We start from the raw sequence: 19,015 nt of genomic DNA on the forward strand, positions 1-19,015 counted from the left end.
AACAAATTGAAATTACTTCCACCATTCGATATCTAGGAGTCCTATTCAATAAATCCATTCGTGAATGGGACTGGGCTCAACAACTAATTGATCGTATGCGAAAACTGTCTCTCCAAAGAGCAAAGATACACGCCGAATATGGAAAATTCTCACTGATTCCAGTTTTGACCTTCTATCAACAAAAAGTGGTGCCGACGATAACTTTTGGGAGTGAATCCGCCTGGAATTTGAATCAAGACATTTGGCCACGATTGGAAGGAATTTTTTGGCGAAAAATACTAAAATTACCGTCAAACATTTCTGTGTTGGCTATCCGTTATGAGCTGTCAATAGAATCCTTATACGGAATAGTTCTGTGGAGATCGGCAGCACTATTGAGAAAAATGTATCTACCTACATCTGCTATTCCATATCATATCTTGGCTCCAACCAAAGAATTCCCTCACGACGGTCTGGTTAAGAGCTGGGCAGATAAAATAAGAGCGATTTTGCATCACGCCGGCATTAAGCTAGAAATACTTTTAAAGCTACCGCAGATTGCTAAGAAAAAGCTAAGATTGTGGATCTGGATTCAAGATGAAGAAAAACGAAATTGCCTCGCTTCTTCTTTACATAATGGTCCAGTAACTCATGGTATTGATTTAACAGCAAAATATCTAAAACTATTCCCATCACGATACCATCGTGATCAGTTCTTAAGATTAAAACTAAATCTCTATAAAACAAAGGAGATGCTATGGCTGAAACGTGATAAAGACACTGTTTCCAATTCATGCAGATTCTGTAAGACACACATTGAATCCTCCAAACATTTGATAATTGAATGCACGGAATTAAAAGACATAAGATCTCTCTTTCTAAATAACTTCATCCCGATAACCGGAAATATGGAAGAGTGGTGGTGGACACTGTTATCTGGAAATAATACCCATTTAATTTGTGCGGCAATTAACTTTATGGATAAGATTCTAATAATGCCCTAATATGTAGCAGCTAAGGATTTGACCTGCACAAAGACCGAGGCTCTATGATTGTATTGTCTTGTTTTGTTGGAATCAATATCGTTTTTTTTATAGATTTAAGAATGAATGTGGTAAAAAAAAAAAAAAAAAAAAGAATGTTTCTACTAAGGGAAAACGTGTTTGATGTGAATTGTGATAAAAGTTTTGTTAAACTATATGTTACAATAAAAAAAAAAAGAAAAAAAAAAAATCTATTAAGATCAGGGTCAAACAAGAACACAGGGTATTACAAAAATCCAAAGAAATCCCATAGGAACATGTTGAGAAGATTAAGCGCCTGGAAAAACAAAAAAAGGTATTCTTAGCAAATATGATGCCACTAAAGCCAGGACCGGAAGTAAAAACATCTAATTTAAAAAAAATCTGTCTGATGGAGCTGAGGTACAAAATATACGTGCATACATGAGAACACTCTTTGTCCACTTCCGGCAGTAACAATACCATAACAATTACAAATTGGACAGTGTGCATTTAATGGGATTCCATATATGACTAGGTCAAGCATTTCCTTTGTGAACTTCAATCCTTTGCAAACATAGAAAAGGATTGTTAAGAATGTCCACACCAGTAAACGTTGCAATCTGAAGGTCCCAGGTTTAGAGCCAAAAGACCTACCTTTCACCGATTTCGTAAAATAGAGAAGAAAATAAGCCTGCTATGCACAGGAGGAAGATGGTGTGAGATGTAGGTCGGATTAACCATTCGGTTTTCTGCACAGATGTAAAGTGAGAAATCACAATCACCTGCCTTGAAGAATTCACATGGATACATATAGTGCCTAGACAAAGAATCGAGGATGCAGCACAAGCAAACACAGAGATGCTCATGGGAAAATCATGAAAGTTAGGATGAATAGGAAATTAAAGGGATGCACAACTACAACGAAAGGACAGCCCACCTCAGAGACTGAAATAACTGAGCGTTGTGGTTGTGTAAACCATAGATGTGGCAATAACACTCAGACACTGAAGAGCACAAGATGAGTGCAATGATGAAGTGCACCAAACGGAGCAACTGAGTAATAAGGCATTGCAAACAGAAACAACAATTGGTGGGAGATGTCCCTGAGGGTTTATCAACATAATACAATTTTTCTTTCAGGGGAAGATTGGGAACTGTCCAACGTGGACGGAGGATATGAGCATGATGGACAATCCTAATTCTATAAAAGAGAGATTTGCAAAAGTAAGGGATGGGTTTGAAGGCGACAGCCCAAACGTCCTCTCAAAAATGTACTAGGAAATGTAACAAATATTGTTGTAAAACTGAGGATAGAGAAACGGAAACCGGGTGAGGAAGTATCCGAAAAGTTAAAAAGTAAATATTACAGCTTATGACATATGATAGTCATATTTGGGAGAGCCTTACAATTTAAAATCTTCAAAATTATTTCAGAAATAATCCAATAAAAGGAGGACTTTATTGAGCAGTAATGGCCCAAAGCCCAAGGTAATGGCTTGAGGAAAGCAAGAGAATTTAACAGAGGTTGAGGCCCATTTTCTCCTGGTACAGTCTAACTGCAATGCGCTTTCAGCTATTAGAACCCTGGCATCTTGTCCTGGATGATAATGGTCGTGTTTATGTATGTTGAGAAAAGGGAGAGTAGCTGTTTCTCAAGTTAAACATAATGTCAGAAGATGGGTGCCACTGCAAAGGAGGAGGGACCTTCTTGTCATCCCTTCTTCTTTTCCATTATTGTCATCTGTTCAGCCTGGTGACGTTAAGGAGGTGTCTTGATGCCTACCCCCAGGGACCCAGACCAAGTCCAGGAACCCCGGAAGCAGGCATCAAGTTATCCCAAGCAAGCCCAACAACCCCTGCTAGGGGCTATTTGGGTCCAGTCCTGGCGACTATGGCGCCAGGCTCATATGGAGAGTCAATCCTGGCGCCATAGGCGCCAGGCTCATAGATTAAAACTTACCTGATGCAGACCATGCTGCAAATTTACCTGATGCAGACCATGCTGCAAGAGCTCCAAGCCAAAAGAGGCTTGGAAGGGACTACTTTACTTAGGGGCTATTTTTTACTCGGGCGGGGCTGGGGAGGAATACTTACCTGGGACTACTTTGGAGGCTATTTAAACCACGCCCGAAGAGCAGCACACGCTTCGCGTTATTCTGCATCCAGCAGCGTAACGCTCACCGTGCCTGCAAGTCTGCATCCAGCCTTCTGCCACGCCCACCTCGAATTTGGAGCTCCTAGAAAAGGGAGAAAGAAGGAGAAAAGGTTAGAACAAGAGCAATACCTTTGATCCTTACCTGAATTCCCGATCATCGCGCCTTCGAGCTGGAAGAAAGAAGCTATTTATGCGCGTCGCCTCACCTGCTGCAGCACCGCGCTGAACTCACAGGCCTTCGCAGCATCTTCACATTCCACCGCATCCTCCTGCATGTTCCCGCCGCACTCCGGCACCTAAGGAGAAGACAAGAACAGCAAGGTGAGCCAAGGAAATACACAGAGGAATATTAGTTACCCCCCATAGACTTACCTGATTTTACCACCAGGGGTACCATTCCTCTTCACAGGTCGGCGCAGCTTCCACTGCATCTTCACCGAACCCCGGCCCCTAAGGGAAAACAAAAGGACAGCAAGGTGAAACAAAGGGACTAACAAGGGGAACCATCCTCACCACAATAGACTTACCTGATTTTACCGCCAGAGGTATTATTCCCCGAGACTTCATACTTTCTCTCAGCACCTGAATAAGGGAGAAAGCAACAGGTTACATATTGACATTATTTTATCGAACTGTGTTGGAAAATACAAATCCTTACCAGAATACTAACGGTTTCCACGAGGAACTCTTCATTAGGGTCAAGCTGCAACCTGCAAGGAATCGGACAAGAGTGAAAGTCAGGCATTTGAACTCTTACGAACTTTATACTTACGGCGTCTTGCCAGGAATCTCAGAGTCAATATTGTTCTGGAACTCACCAATTTCTTCGAGCCAGTGAAGCAACTGGTTATCAATGCGCCCCTGCGCTCAATGCAGGAAGGAGAGCTCATCTTTTCAAACCATCAGGTGAGCGCTATAAGAGGGGACATCAAAGGTGATCTGTGGGGAGAACAGCAGGGGTGGGGGGTTTTACGCTCAACTCCACGGGTGGTTAATTCCCTTTCTCCATTTGCAGAAAAATAATCCTACAGGCCAAGCAAACGAAGCTAGGTGGGCCAGTCCAGTCCGTCATCTCGGCCCTACGCATCACATTGGTGGAGACCGCAGCTGTCCTGTTCCGATCGACACCTCTGTGGGAGCCAGGTGAGCGTAACAGAACGCAAAGCCTACCCACAAATTCCCACCCGGGCGTTATGGATACCTCAGAGATTGACCAATTGGCCCAATTACTAGGGGTACTGAGGGCTGAAGTGCATTCCGCTCGTCAAGAAACCAATGCTCCTAGGAGAGAACTGATTTTGTCAAAGGAGCGAACTGATGACCTTGCTAGGCAACTATTGCAAAGCCAGGCTGGACAAGCACCCCTACCTGGTTCTGGGGGATATCCTGCTCCTGTGTTATCGAGTAACCCTGTGCAAATAAACCTATCAGGAAATATTCTATTAGCTCCACCCGAACGCTTTGCCGGAGATCCCAAAAGGTTTGCCGTGTTTATGAACCAATGCCGCTTGCACTTTTTATGCAGACCTGGAGCCTTCCCAAACGATCAAGCCAAGGTAGCCTTTTTATTGTCATATCTCAGCGGCAGTGCAACTGATTGGTCAATTCCACTAGTTACTACCCAATTCTTCGGGATTTTCAGGGCTTTCAAACGAGCATGGAAAGACTATTTGCCCGGCACTCCCAAGGACAGGCCCTGGATAATGAAATTTTGTCCCTACGACAGGGTAACCAGGACCTTCTATCCTACATCGCAACCTTTAATAGGTTGATAGTGGAAACTGGATGGCCTGAGGTAAAACAAATCACGTTCTTTTTTCTAGGGCTTCGAGGAGAACTCAAGGATGTCTTGGTTCAAGTCGTAAACCCACCTCAAGACTGCGCTGAATATATAGACTTAGTGGTCCAGTTAGACCACAGACTTCAGAACAGAAAGGCTGATCGAGCCAAGTTTGAGAATCAGGTGTTGGTCAAAACCCACACTAACCCCAAAGGAGCAGATTCTTCAGAACCCATTCAAATCGGAGGGGTTAAAGGATCCTTAACCCAGAAGGAAAGAGAAAGGAGACGGCAAATGCAATTGTGTCTATATTGTGGAACTTCTGGGCATTTTCTACGGGATTGCCCTATAAAACCACCCAAGAAGGTGGTAGGAGCTGCTGATAAAAGCCATATGGAGTCAGACTCGGGACACGACCACGCCCGACAAGCGTAGAGGTCCGCTTGCCGAGCTTGAAGAAGGATACTCAGACCTCGCATTTCATCATACCAATGGTCCTCGTAGATCCAGGGCAGCCATCGCGTATGCACGCAGTAAGGGCATACATTGATAGCAGGGCCATAGGAAACTATGTGGACTATGAATTGGCTTCCAGGATGAATCTACCTCTCTGCCGAAAAACCACCTCAGATGTCATCACCACAGTCGATGGAACTGAAATTGCGTCTGGTCCTGTAACTCATTCCACCGCAGAGATGACACTATTGGGTCAGGATGGGCATCGAGAGACTATTGTGTTTGATCTAATCAAAGCCCCACAGTTCCAAATAATACTGGGGATACCTTGGTTGGAAACACATAATCCTTGTATTGATTGGCGAGAGAAGAGAATAACCTTCCTGGATTGTGCACAAACCTGTTACCCAAAGAAAAATCAGAATGCAGGCCTGGCCACAGTAACCACAGCAGTCATGCAACTACCCCCGCAATACCAAGAATTCCAGGATGTCTTCCAAAAAGAACAGGCAAACACCTTACCTCCTCACAGATCGTACGATTGTCAAATCGATCTCATACCCGGTGCACAACCCCCTTGTAGCAGGATCTATGCCCTTACGGAACCTGGGAACCTTCACCTACGACAATACTTAGACCAGTACCTTGCCAATGGCTTTATTCACCCATCCAAGTCCCCTGCACCTTCAGCTTTGTTCTTTGTGCCCAAAAAGGAAGGTGACCTCAGAACGTGCTAGACTACAGCGCATTGAACCAGATAACTGTTAAGAACCGATACCCATTGCCTCTGATCCCTGAACTACTAGACCAAGTGAAGGACGCTTGTATATACATTAAATTAGATCTCCGGGGGCATACCATCTGGTACATGTAAAAGAAGGCGACAAATAGAAGACTGCTTTCCGCACTAAGTATGGGTTATTCGAATACCAGGTGATGCCTTTCGGGTTGTGCAATGCACCAGCAGCCTTCCAATACTTCATGAACGATATCTTTCGTGAACTCATTGACGTTTGTGTTGTCAGATATATCGATGATATTCTAGTATACTCCTCTTCAGAATCTGACCATGTGAAGCACGTCCGAGCAGTCCTTGAGAAATTGTGCCAGCACAAACTATATGCAAAACTGGAAAAATGCGTTTTTCATGCCACAGAAGTTGAATTCCATGGGTTTATCCTGACCCCAAAGGAAGTCCGAATGGACTCACGAAAGGTGGACGCAATCCTTAAGTGGCCATCACCAAGTTCAGTTAAAGGAGTACAAAGCATGCTCGCCTTTGCCAATTTCTACCGCAGATTCATCCCGGATTTTATACATGTTGTACATCCCATCACAGCACTCTTGCGAAAAAATAAACGCTTTATGTGGACTGAAGAAGCCGAAAATGCCTTCCAAGAGCTGAAAGCGAAATTCACATCTGCACCTGTATTAAAGCACCCACGCCCTGAACTTCCATACATAGTGGAAACTGATGCATCCAGTCTAGCCATGGGAGCTGTCCTGTCTCAAAAGGACCCAGAAACTGGCCAGCTTCATCCAGTAGCATTTTGGTCCAGAAAGTTCTCGGCACCCGAGTTGAACTATGCGGTTACCGACAAGGAGTTATTAGCCATTAAATCCGCCTTCAAGGCTTGGCAGCACTATCTTCTCGGTGCCAGGCATACCATTACTGTGATCACCGATCACCGGAACTTACAGTATTTAAAGACAGCCAAGGCCCAATCGTCACGTCAACTCCGATGGGCATTGTTCTTTGCCGAGTTCGATTTCGTAATAACCTATCGACCACGTGGTAAGAATGGTAAAGCAGACGCCTTATCCTGAATAGGGATGGGAGAGGCAGAAGTGAACCCAGAACCAGTACCTATAATTTCCGAACAAAGAATTCTTTGCATGACTACTCTGCAGACACTAGAGGACATTCAGGTAAAGATCCAGCAACTCTTTGATGCTACAGCCCTGCAGGACTGGGTAAAAAAAGGCCCGGACTACTCTGCCACCAATGATCTGCCTTATTACCAAGGGCGGCTATTTCTGCCACACAAGGAACTACAAGAGCTAGTCATTTCCCGTTATCATGATACCCTAATGGAGGGGCACCCAGGTATTGCAAAAACTGAAGCTAAAATTAAAAGACAATTCTGGGGGCCCACCTGGCGAAAGGATATTAAAGGACATTTGTGATGTCTTGTGGCATATGCGCCCAAAACAAAAGTCAAAAGAAAAAACCAGCTGGACTCTTACAACCTTTAGACATTCCGCCTACATCATGGCACACCTTATCGTTAGACTTTATTACTGATCTACCCACATGCAATGGATTTAACACCATTCTAGTTATTGTGGATCTTTTTTCCAAGATTGCCCACTTTATTCCTTTAAAGGGATTACCTTTAGCTTCAATCCTGGCCAAGGAGTTCCTCGAAAACATTGTTTGCATACATGGATTTCCGTCAATTCATTTCACATTTTTGGAAAAAATGCTGTCAATTGGTGCAAATCGATGTGAGGTTATCGACCAATCACCACCCCCAGACTGATGATCAAATGGAGAGGACCAACCAGACTCTCGAACAATACCTGCGTTATATGTTACATCAGACTGAGAGTAATTGGAAAGACATTCTTTGGATCGCCGAATATGCATACAATAATTCAGTGCACTCTGGAACTAGACAAAGCCCCTTTTATACCTTATATGGGCACCATCCTCGAACCTCAGACCTTGACTCACCCCAACACTTAGAAATGCCTGCAGTGGACCATCTGCACGCTACGATTACATAACATTTAAGGAAGCAACTACACATTTAAAACAGGCGAAAGAAAAATACAAGAAAGATGCTGATCGGCATAGAAGTGATACTCCACAATACCAGATAGGGGACCAAGTATGGGTAGCCACAAAACATATACCTCTAAAGGGAACACAGACCTTTAACCCCAGATATTTGGGACCTTACTCTATTAAGGCCATTATCAACCCGGTGACTGTCAAGTTGGACTTACCTGCTAATATGCGAATTCACCCCGTCTTTCATGTGTCACTTTTGAAGCCAGTGCAACCAGGGACAAGACTAACCAAGCCACCAGACCCTATCCTTGTAGACGGAGAACCCGAATTGGAAGTTAAGAACATCCTGGACTCCAAGCTGATAAAGTCAAAACTCTTTTATTTAATCGACTGGAAAGGTTACGAACCACAGGAAAGGTCATGGCAGCCTAGTGACTATGTTCATGCCCCCCGATTGGTGAAACAATTCCTCTGAAATTTCCCAGACAAACCGAAACCATTGGGAAGAACGACTTTAGGAGGGGCCTTGGTGGGGAGTGCTGTCATGATGCCTACCCCCGGGGACCCAGATCAAGTCCAGCAACGCCGGAAGCAGGCATCAAGTTATCCCAAGCAAGCCCAACAACGCCTGCTAGGGGCTACTTGGGTCCAGTCCTGGCGCCTATGCCGCCAGGCTCATATGGAGAGTCAGTCCTGGTGCCATAGGCGCCAGGCTCATAGATTAAAACTTACCTGATGCAGACCATGCTGCAAACTTACCTGATGCAGACCATGCTGCAAGAGCTCCAAGCCAAAAGGGACTACTTTACTTAGGGACTATTTTTTACTCGGGCGGGGCTGGGGAAGAATACTTACCTGGGACTACTTTGGAGGCTATTTAAACCACGCCCGAAGAGCAGCACACGCTTCACGTTATTCTGCATCCAGCAGCGTAACGCTCACCGTGCCTGCAAGTCTGCATCCAGCCTTCTGCCACACCCGCCTCGAGTTTGGAGCTCCTAGAAAAAGGGAGAAAGAAGGAGAAAAGGTTAGAACAAGAGCAATACCTTTGATCCTTACCTGAATTCCCGATCCATCGCGCCTTCGAGCTGGAAGAAAGAAGCTGTTTATGCGCGTCGCCTCGCCTGCTGCAGCGCCGCGCTGAACTCACCGGCCTTCGCAGCATCTTCACATTCCACCGCATCCTCCTGCATGTTCCCGCCGCACTCCGGCACCTAAGGAGAAGACAACAACAGCAAGGTGAGCCAAGGGAATACACAGAGGAATATTAGTTACCCCCATAGACTTACCTGATTTTACCACCGGGGGTACTATTCCTCTTCACGGGTCGGCACAGCTTCCACTGCATCTTCGCTGAACCCCGGCCCCTAAGGGGAAACAAAAGGACAGCAAGGTGAAATAAAGGGACTAACAAGGGGAACCATCCTCACCACAATAGACTTACCTGATTTTACCACCAGAGGTATTATTCCCCGAGACTTCATACTTTCTATCAGCGCCTGAATAAGGGAGAAAGCAACAGGTTACATATTGACATTATTTTATCGAACTGTGTTGGAAAATACAAATCCTTACCAGAATACTACCGGTTGCCACGAGGAACTCTTCATTAGGGTCAAGCTGCAACCTGCAAGGAATCGGACAAGAGTGAAAGTCAGGCATTTGAACTCTTACAAACTTTATACTTACGGCGTCTTGCCGGGAATCTCGGAGTCAATATTGTTCTGGAAGACACCAATTCCTTTGAGCCAGTGAAGCAACTGGTTATCAATGCGCCCCTGCGCTCAATGCAGGAAGGAGAGCTCATCTTTTCAAACCATCAGGTGAGACTATAAGAGGGGACATCAAAGGTGATCTGTGGGGAGAACACTGGGGAGGGGGTTTTACGCTCAACTCCACGGGTGGTTAATTCCCTTTATCCATTTGCAGAAGAATATTCCTACGGGCCAAGCAAACGAAGCTAGGTGGGCCAATCCAGTCCGTCATCTCGGCCCTACGCGTCACATTGGTGGAGACCGCAGCTGTCCAGTTCCGATCGACGCCTCTGTGGGAGCCAGGTGAGCGTAACAGGAGGACAAGTGGAAGGAACATACTTACCGTTTCCAATTAGTATGGAGCAAATGGAAATGTCATCACAAGTAAAGCTCATTTGCAGGTGATACAACTAAGCATGAATTAACAATATGTGTGTTCACTGGTGACATACTGCAATGCATCAACAACACAAATACCCCTTCATGAGTTTGTTCAAAATCCTGGATAAGTGATCAGTGTCATCATGCTTCCAGCTAAATGAGGGGTCCAAGCCATATTAAAATATCTGCCAATTAATAAACATAACCAGTTGAAGATACTTGCACCATAAAAGGTCAGCAAAATAGAAAGGGAAGCATCTAATTCAAAACACACAGCTCACTCACAGAGGATATCATGTCACATCTGGTAGATTCTTCGAATTCATTTCATTTTTCTATGTTTAACTAAAACGTAGATTCTTCTCAGTGACACCGTTTCACCTGCTTCGTCTATGTTCTCTTTTTCCAATGTTTAGCACACTGCACACCAGTCTGGCAGAGGTGGTGGTATAACTGGCATTCCATTTTATTCTTTTCCATTTGTACCAAACTCTTTTCTCTCCCTCCTCTTTTGAATATCATTGTACGTCCTACTCTAAACACTATCACTATTTCTTTTTGGTTATCTACTGTACTCCCAGTCCATTCTTTCTGTGCTAATGTAGATATTTTTCTTTCTTCTGACTCCTTATTCTTTCTTGTTGGTGACTTCACTATTCATATAATAACTACTCAAGCGTCTACCCCTTTTCTTTCACTACTCGATTGCTATCATTTTAGCCAATACTGCTCTCTTCTTTTGCATACTTCTGGTTCTTCTCTGGATACAATTGTCTCTTCTTTCCAACCAACACTGTTACCCATTTCTTTTCATCTGTTGATCATTCTCGCTCCCTTTATACTCGTTTTATTTCTTCTGGTTCACTCACCTTTTCTACTACCCTTACTCATTGATACCTCTGGTCCTTTGATTCTCCTATTTTCCTTTTTATTCTCATCACTACCCTTCCTACTTTTTCTGGATTCCTGACTCTTTCAGTTGACTCTGCTCTGGCTTCCCTCAATGCAGATCTTCAATATACACTAGATTTCCTTCATCATGCTCAGTATTGCCATGTTCTTGCAAACCCCCTCAACCTCGCTCGAATATGACCTCCTCTCTCTCTCTCCAGTCTTCCATCCTTTACATAGAGAATAGTGCTGGAAGAAATATCACTCTTCCTTTGAAATATCGCTCTTCCTTTGAAAGTCCACTTTCCTCTCTACATTATTTGTATGACTCTTCTCTGTTAGCAACCAAAAAAGCAATATTTTTCTGACCTCATTCCCTTTTACTCCACTCATCTTATCTCTCCCTCCACTCTTACATTGTCTCTTTCACCTCCTGATTTTGCTAACTACTCCTCTAATAAGAATATGGGAGAACCCTCCTCTCTTTCTTCCTTGGATATCCCTCATAAGACTTTCACTACTTCTGTTTCCTCTGTTTTATCCTTATTCATATCACTTTCTGAATCTGACACTATTTTCTTCTTATCTCAAGCTCATCCCATTGCTTCCCCTCATGACCTCAACCATCATCTCTTATTCCCAAAATCTGCCATCTTCTACTTCCCATTCTGACTTCCCTCATTAGCACATCCCTTTCCACTTCTGTTTAACTACTGACTTTAAGCATGCAGTAATGATCCCAATCTAAAAGAAGTTCTCTCTCGATCCTTCTCTCTCTGCTAACTGTTGTGACATTTCTCTTCTTCCCTTTTTGTATTTTATTCTTGAACAGCTCATTTATTCTCAGGTTTTTAGCTTACCTTGGTCTTCCCCCACAATATCAGTTTTAGTTTCAAACTCTTCATTCCATTAAAACTGCACTCCTTCATGTACGTAGCACCCTTCCATCTGCTCATCATGGTAAGCTATCTTCATTTTTCAAATTTGATCTCTCTGCTGCATGTGACACTGTTGATCCCACAACTCTTCTTCCTACTCTTTCATCCATGAGTTCTTCAGTGTTTGTACTACAATGGCTTTGTTCTTATCTATTTTTTTTAATGTATATATAGTATCATACAGTGGCAAAATTACCAACTTCTAATACTAGACAAATTCAAATTCACAAAATCCAGTAAAAACAAAATCACAATATCACAATATCGGTTCCATGGAAAAACAAATAAAATACAGCATCATATCTCATTAAGCAGCAAAATCACCAAATTCGGGCCCATGGCTAGAGAGGGCTGGATTGTCTTGAACTATGGCCAACACCTCAAAAATTGCATTACCATAGAATAGTAAAGTAAATAATGCTAGCCGCATGGTTTCCATTCATGAACATAGCCCACAATTCAACAGTAGAGTGTGGACCCATCAGGCCAGCGGCTTGCAAGGCAGTCCCCCTAAGGTTTATAGTAAAATCACAGGCGAACAAGAGATGAGTGACAGACTCCAGGAGGGGTTCCCCACACAGCCAGCAATTCCTATTGTCCTTCGGCATCTTAAGCCAATACCCCACTATCTCCAGTGTCCTCACAGTGTTCAATTTTAATTGAAGGTAGTCCCATACTAGATTGTTGCCCACAAAGTGGTGTATGTAGGCTGCTATTTTATCCCTATCCTACATGTATGCAACTAAAGCAGTAGCATTATTTTTCGTTTCTAAATTGACATTTACCTGTTCTCTGCTATTTCTCTTCAGGGTGGCTTTCATAGTTTTTTGAAGACTTTAAGCGTTGCCTCTATGACGCGCTCTTACTGTAGTGCCAGCCACATTTTTGAGGAGATGCTGAATCTCACTTAGTGGCTAGATGGCATCAGGCTTGCTCGGGTTAAGAGCACTTTCTGCATCAGCCCCTTCAAGGTGTTTGGTGGGGCATTGATTATCTTCCAAAAAGTGGAAAGATAGCAGAGGTGAGATTTAATATGGATAGGGACAACCTCCAATTCATGGTAAACCATTTCGATGGAGGTCGAGGAGGAGGTCTCAGCAATCGCTTCTGTATAGTGCATTCCATGTTGGACATTTCCAACAATTTTGACAAATGCCCAGGTTTCAACCCCAAATAGGAAGATAGGTAGGATCTTCAGTTGGTATCGGCTCATAAATGCCTTGATAGAGAATCCCCCACCCTTGTGTGCGAAGGACCTGATACCACCTGCTATTACGGAGGATCTTAGTTTGATCTGATCCAAGTGTTGATTTTCACTTAGCTTACAGTCTAAGTGGATGCCCATGTATTTGTACTCCGTAACATCTTAAATTGGGACACCCTCCATCAAATGGATTTAACCTTTTTATGCGATGGACTGAGGACCATGATTTTGGTTTTGGTGATATTCACAGTGAGTGAGTTGATGTCAGAATAGGCTTTCAGAAGGGACAAGGAGGACTGCAGGCCTCTGGGCGTAAGGGCCATCAGAACAAGGCCGTCTGCATACCCTATCCACTGCACAGGGTTAGTGCCCAGCTTGGGGGGGGGGTAGAGATGGTGTTCAAGATGGCTCCTACCAAGTCAGACAGATATAAATTAAACAGTATTGGGGCTAGAATAAAACCTTGTTTGAGCCCTTCCTTGGTTGAAATCCATCTGGTTGTCCTTGTAAGATGATCTAATTGGACCTTCACCCGGGTGCCGTTGTGCAAATGAATGACCATTTTCAAAAGAGGAGATGTTCCAACAATGTAGCTTCATCCAGAGCCTACTCTGATCAACAGTGTCGAACGCTGCACTGAAGTCGATGAAGGCTGTATAGACAGGGAGTTTCAGTATCAGCCATGCCTGTTGAATGATAGTGACCAAGGCTAAACTTTTATCTGTGGTGTTGTGGTCCTTGCGGATACCTGTTTAGTTATGAGTAATAATATTTTTTAGCTCTGTCCACTCCTCAAGCTCGTTTAGTAGAACACGGGCAAAGATCTTGGCAGAGGCATCTAACATAGCAAATAGGCAATAATTGCAAGGGTCATCATGGCTACCTTTCTTTAGTAATGGGACAATTATGCTGTGCCGCCAAGAGGATGGTACGGTTTGGGTGACATGTATACATCGGAACTACCAGTGTAACATATTCGTCCAAACTGCGGGGTCTGTCTTAATAAGTGAGTTACAGATCCCATTAGGCCAGTTACTCTCGAAACCTTACTGGCAGTGATGATGCGGCTAATGTCGTTTGGGCTTTTCAAAAAAGTCCAGTTTGCAGCATTCACTTCAATTGTAAAATACGCCTCCCCTCTGTTTCCAAACACCTGCTCGACATTAGCTATCCAGGAGGATTCAGGGCTCCTGTGATAGCTCTAGTAGAACTAGCCTCGCCATTTATGATCCTCCAGAACAGGCCAACATTATTAGTTAGAGATAAGTGGACTAAAATCCGCCATCGGAAACACTCCACTTGGAACTTGTGCTGTTTTAGCCAGTGTTGGTACTTACTTGCACCCTGTATGCATGTTCTATCGGGTTTGGTGCCAATCTGGCCAGACTTCGAAGCTCACATCGTAATGTTCTCTTTTTTTTATCTCCAATAGCTTTGTCAAGTGCATGCCAATGTGACTTTCTTAGACGAATTCCCCATCCTATTGCAAGCAATGGGATCTGCAATAGAGCAAGACTTAATCATCCCCATACAGGCCTCAAAGTGATTTATGATCTTTTTGGCTTCCTCACGGTTTAATACAGTGTCGGTATCAAAAGCATCCCCTGGGAATACAGGTTAACTTTTGCCAGTTGCAGGGCCTTTCCAATATATCCATCACTCCACGATATCCGATTTAGTGTAGAGTTAACAATCAGAAAGCCAGAGGTTGCAGGTCAAGGACAGACCATCTGCAAACACAAGCAAACCACGAGGGGATAGTGGTCGCTCTCATGGTGCTGGAAGACACACAGATCAGTGATTACGGAAGCAGAGTTTGCAGCAAAGACGTTGTCCAAAATGCTACTCCATTTAGGCCCCACTTGAGTAAATTGAGAAGGATTATCTGAGGGGTAAGCCCCATTGGCCATTGAAAACCCACTGAATAGAACAGTGTAGCCCAACTAATTCCTTGTTTGCAGGTCCCAAGGGGACCACCACCTTTCATGATGGGGGACAGATGGTCTGTATCCTGCTCACTATGCAGGGCAATATTAGGAATTTTGGCATTAAAGTCCCACATATATGAGAACTCTGGTGTTCCTTAAGAGATTACCAACAATTACTGCCACTTCCCCGATCACTGCTGCATGGCTGCTTTCCTACAGATGGTCATATATTTTGATAATGAGAATGTCCCTGCCGGCACTGGCAGAAGCGTCCTGCGGGAAAACCACCTTGCCAGCTAGCACATTCTCACAGGAAGATGGAACCTTGATCAGTCTGAGAGTATTCTTCACCCCCATGGCAAGACCCCCTTCGGTCCACCCCTGGGCCCCTGATTAGAGAGGGAGTTGAGTATGGTCGATCCGTTGACCACAAGTGGATCCTTAAGCCAGGTCTCCTGAAGAGCAATGACACTAAATCTGTCTGTGTGATCCAGTAGGCCATCATGCTCGAACAGGTGAGAGTGTGCCCCTGCCTTCCAGCTTACAAACAGAAAAGGGGGCTTGCTTTAACTGTTAGGATCATCGGGTCCATGTTGCTCCATCATTTTGGCAAGCCATGCCCAATGGAACTCATCCCCGTCAAACCCATGCCCAAAATGGGGGCCCACAAGATTGGTATGTTCGCCCAACCAAGGGTCAGCCGCAGGGTGTGTGGTGACAGAGTTGAGTGGGATAGCAGATGATGCCGCATCTCTCCCTCTGCCACTTTCTGCACCATGAGAGAGCCTTTTAGATGTGTGCCGCTGTGAAGGATCCAGCTCAATAACACTGCATTCATAGCCCAGCATAAGCAGGGATGTACAATGGTCCATAATGTATGAGAGTGTGTCCTCAGTGAAAAAAATGACTTTTCTGTGACAGCGGCGGTATGGCTCATCGATCCAGAGAGTTCTAGTTCAGCAGCATGTTCCTGATCAGTCTTAACCATAACATTATTTGTGTATCGGCCCATCACTGCCAAACTAGCATTCCTCTGCTCATTAAACAGTGCCTCAAGGTTGAAGGTTGGGTCTGCAGCTGGTTCCAGAGTGACTTTGTTGCATTTTTTGTCCCTCTTAGTTGAGAGGGCATAGGCTTTAGGGCCTTGAGAGGTCCTCTGCAGAGATTTACCAGGCATATGTCTGTTTTGGCAAATAGTAGCACTGACGTTTTTCAGATGGCAATTTACTTTCACTGGGTCAAGCACATTCGGATTTTCATCCTCTGGTTGAAATATTATCACACAGTTCTATAAGGGAAGCCCCTTATTAGGGCATTATCGCTTTTATGCCAGGAGCACCTTACAAGAAGGCTGCAGTCGGACAAGCCTCGACAGAGTCTGTATCTCTCTTTTCCTTTTTATCGTCAGATCCTCGTACATGAGCGCTTGTTTTACAGCCCTCCTTTTCTTACGTTTGTACTAAACAGTAGGGTGAAGTTCGAACTCGAGAGACTTTGCGCACACGGGTAGCTGATCAGTGCTTTTCTGGTGAGTGAGCAAGTTTGTTAAAGTGGTGATGTTCTCACTTATGTTGTCCAGGGAGCCTACGAACACGTGCATATGATTAGTCAGATTGTTCAGAGAGCCCATCATTTTAGCAAAGGAGGTGTTCCAGTTGTCCAGTTTGGCTGAAGTTGTATTGCTTTTAGACATTAATTGTACTAGTAAGGTCTCCAGTATAGAAAACATTGCAGCTGAAGAGCTACTAACACCACCCTCTAGTTGCGTGTTGTTCAGCATTTCAGGAGAGACAGTGCAAGTTTCAAGCCTTGCGATCGTCGTTGTCAGAGAGTGAGAGAATGTGAATCTGCTCTCAGGTTCAGTAGTCGGGTCTGCAAGGAAAGGCTTGGTATCATAAATGAAGACTGACACAAATGAGATACAGTTCAAGGGTGTTTAATGAACTTGAAAGGGTTGGTTAAGCGCCTATCTAAACCTAAATCTAAGTATAGGAGCAAGCTACAACCATCAAATAATAATAATGCAGTCCTAGTCAAGTCTGTCAAAATAAAAGGGCCTATGATAATAACCCAATTGCCAATCCTTACTTCTAAATACAAAATGGTGCTGGACAGTAGTGTATGCAAAAAGGAAAAGTGTTTCAAGAAACAACATGTCAGGACAGTTGAGCAGTTGGCCTCCCTTCCCCGCGCTTTCAGCAAAGGACAAGGCAGCACGCTTGAGCCTCATGCACACTCTGGCTTTCTCGGCAAGAGGCGTTCAATGGTTCAGATGGTCTCACACCCTTCTGGCAAAGTCTTTTAGAAACAGAAAGGATTCTCAAAAGAAACGTCTCTCGTCAAAACATAGGCTTCCTCCACCTTGAAACAAAGTTCACTTTGCTTGTCAAACACAGACTTCCTTTGTCAGAATACAGGCTTCCTTTGCCTTGAAACAGAAGTTCGCTTTACTTCTTTCCCAGTGACTGCTGGTACTTGTTCCTTTTTTTACTCGTACAGTTCACTATCTCAGTATCAGAAACTTCAGTGCCAAAGTCTCTTGCCATTCAAAGTCTCTTATTGCAGAGGGTCTGATGTAGCAAAAAAAACACAAAAGTTCCTTTACTTTGTCATGATTCTCACATTCATAAGTTCATGACTGGTCTCCCTCCTTCGAGCTCAGACCACGGTCCCCTCGTCCGGGCTCAGACCCCTTTTCTACAATGTTCACAATTCACAACTTGGTCTCCCTCATCCGGGATCTGGCCATGGATACCCCTTCCGACATGGATCCCCCTCTGTGCTCAGATCCCTTTTCACACAATGTTCACAATTTGGTCTCCCTCATCCGGGCTTGGACAACGGATGCCCCCTTCCGGGCTCTGATGCCTTTTGACACCAAAATCGAAGATTTCGACTGTGCGCAGGATTTTGCTTGACCTGTCGCAGGACCACTTCGATTTACAATTCTTTACAACTCTTTTACTTCTGCCACTTCTCAGCTGGATACCTTATAGAGACCTTCCATTGGGCACACACGCAGTGCCGGACCACTCTGTCCCACAGCGTTGCTCTTTTGGACTACAAGTCCCAGAATGCACATTTGAGGTTTTGTTCCCACTTCGCCAGTTACAGGCACTTTTGGGATTTACACAACGTTCTTGACACAACAGGTTATCCTGCCTTAGCTTCCCTCGAGTCACAGGTTTGCCATATTTTACCCTCAGTGATGAGGTGTTAGCGGGTCCTCACAGGGGATTCACTTGAGGTCAGGGTCCCAGCACCTGCCCCTCAACTCTCAGCATCAGTTACTTTGGCTAATGAGTTTAACTGTTCCTTTCAAGAGAAAGTCTACTCAACCAGAAATAATATACCTGCTTGTCCAGTCTTCACTAAAGCCGACGCAAGTATTCCCCCTTCTATATTTCCATCCAGTTTCTGTCCCAGTTTCTCTTTTTCTGCTGTAGGGACTGACATAATTTCTAAATACCCAGAAGAGTTAAAACCTACGAATCAATTGCTGTGTATTTGGTAAAACAACACACCTGGGCTCTTAATGAACCCCTGGCATCTTTTATAAAAGCCTCTGTATCATAAGGGTGTGTTCCTCTGTAGTTAAATAAATCCTTCCTCACACCATTGTGTGGGACAATGGGACTCAATGGAAATGGGGAGTCATATTTTCCGGCGCACAGGAATGGGCAATTACCGGGTCCCACAGAGCTGTAATGCCCAGTAATTGTCCATTCCCGTGTACCGGAAAATTCAT

Source organism: Ambystoma mexicanum, chromosome 6p, assembly GCF_040938575.1.
Source record: "Ambystoma mexicanum isolate Mex_15411 chromosome 6p, UKY_AmexF1_1, whole genome shotgun sequence".
Lineage (NCBI taxonomy): Eukaryota > Metazoa > Chordata > Amphibia > Caudata > Ambystomatidae > Ambystoma > Ambystoma mexicanum.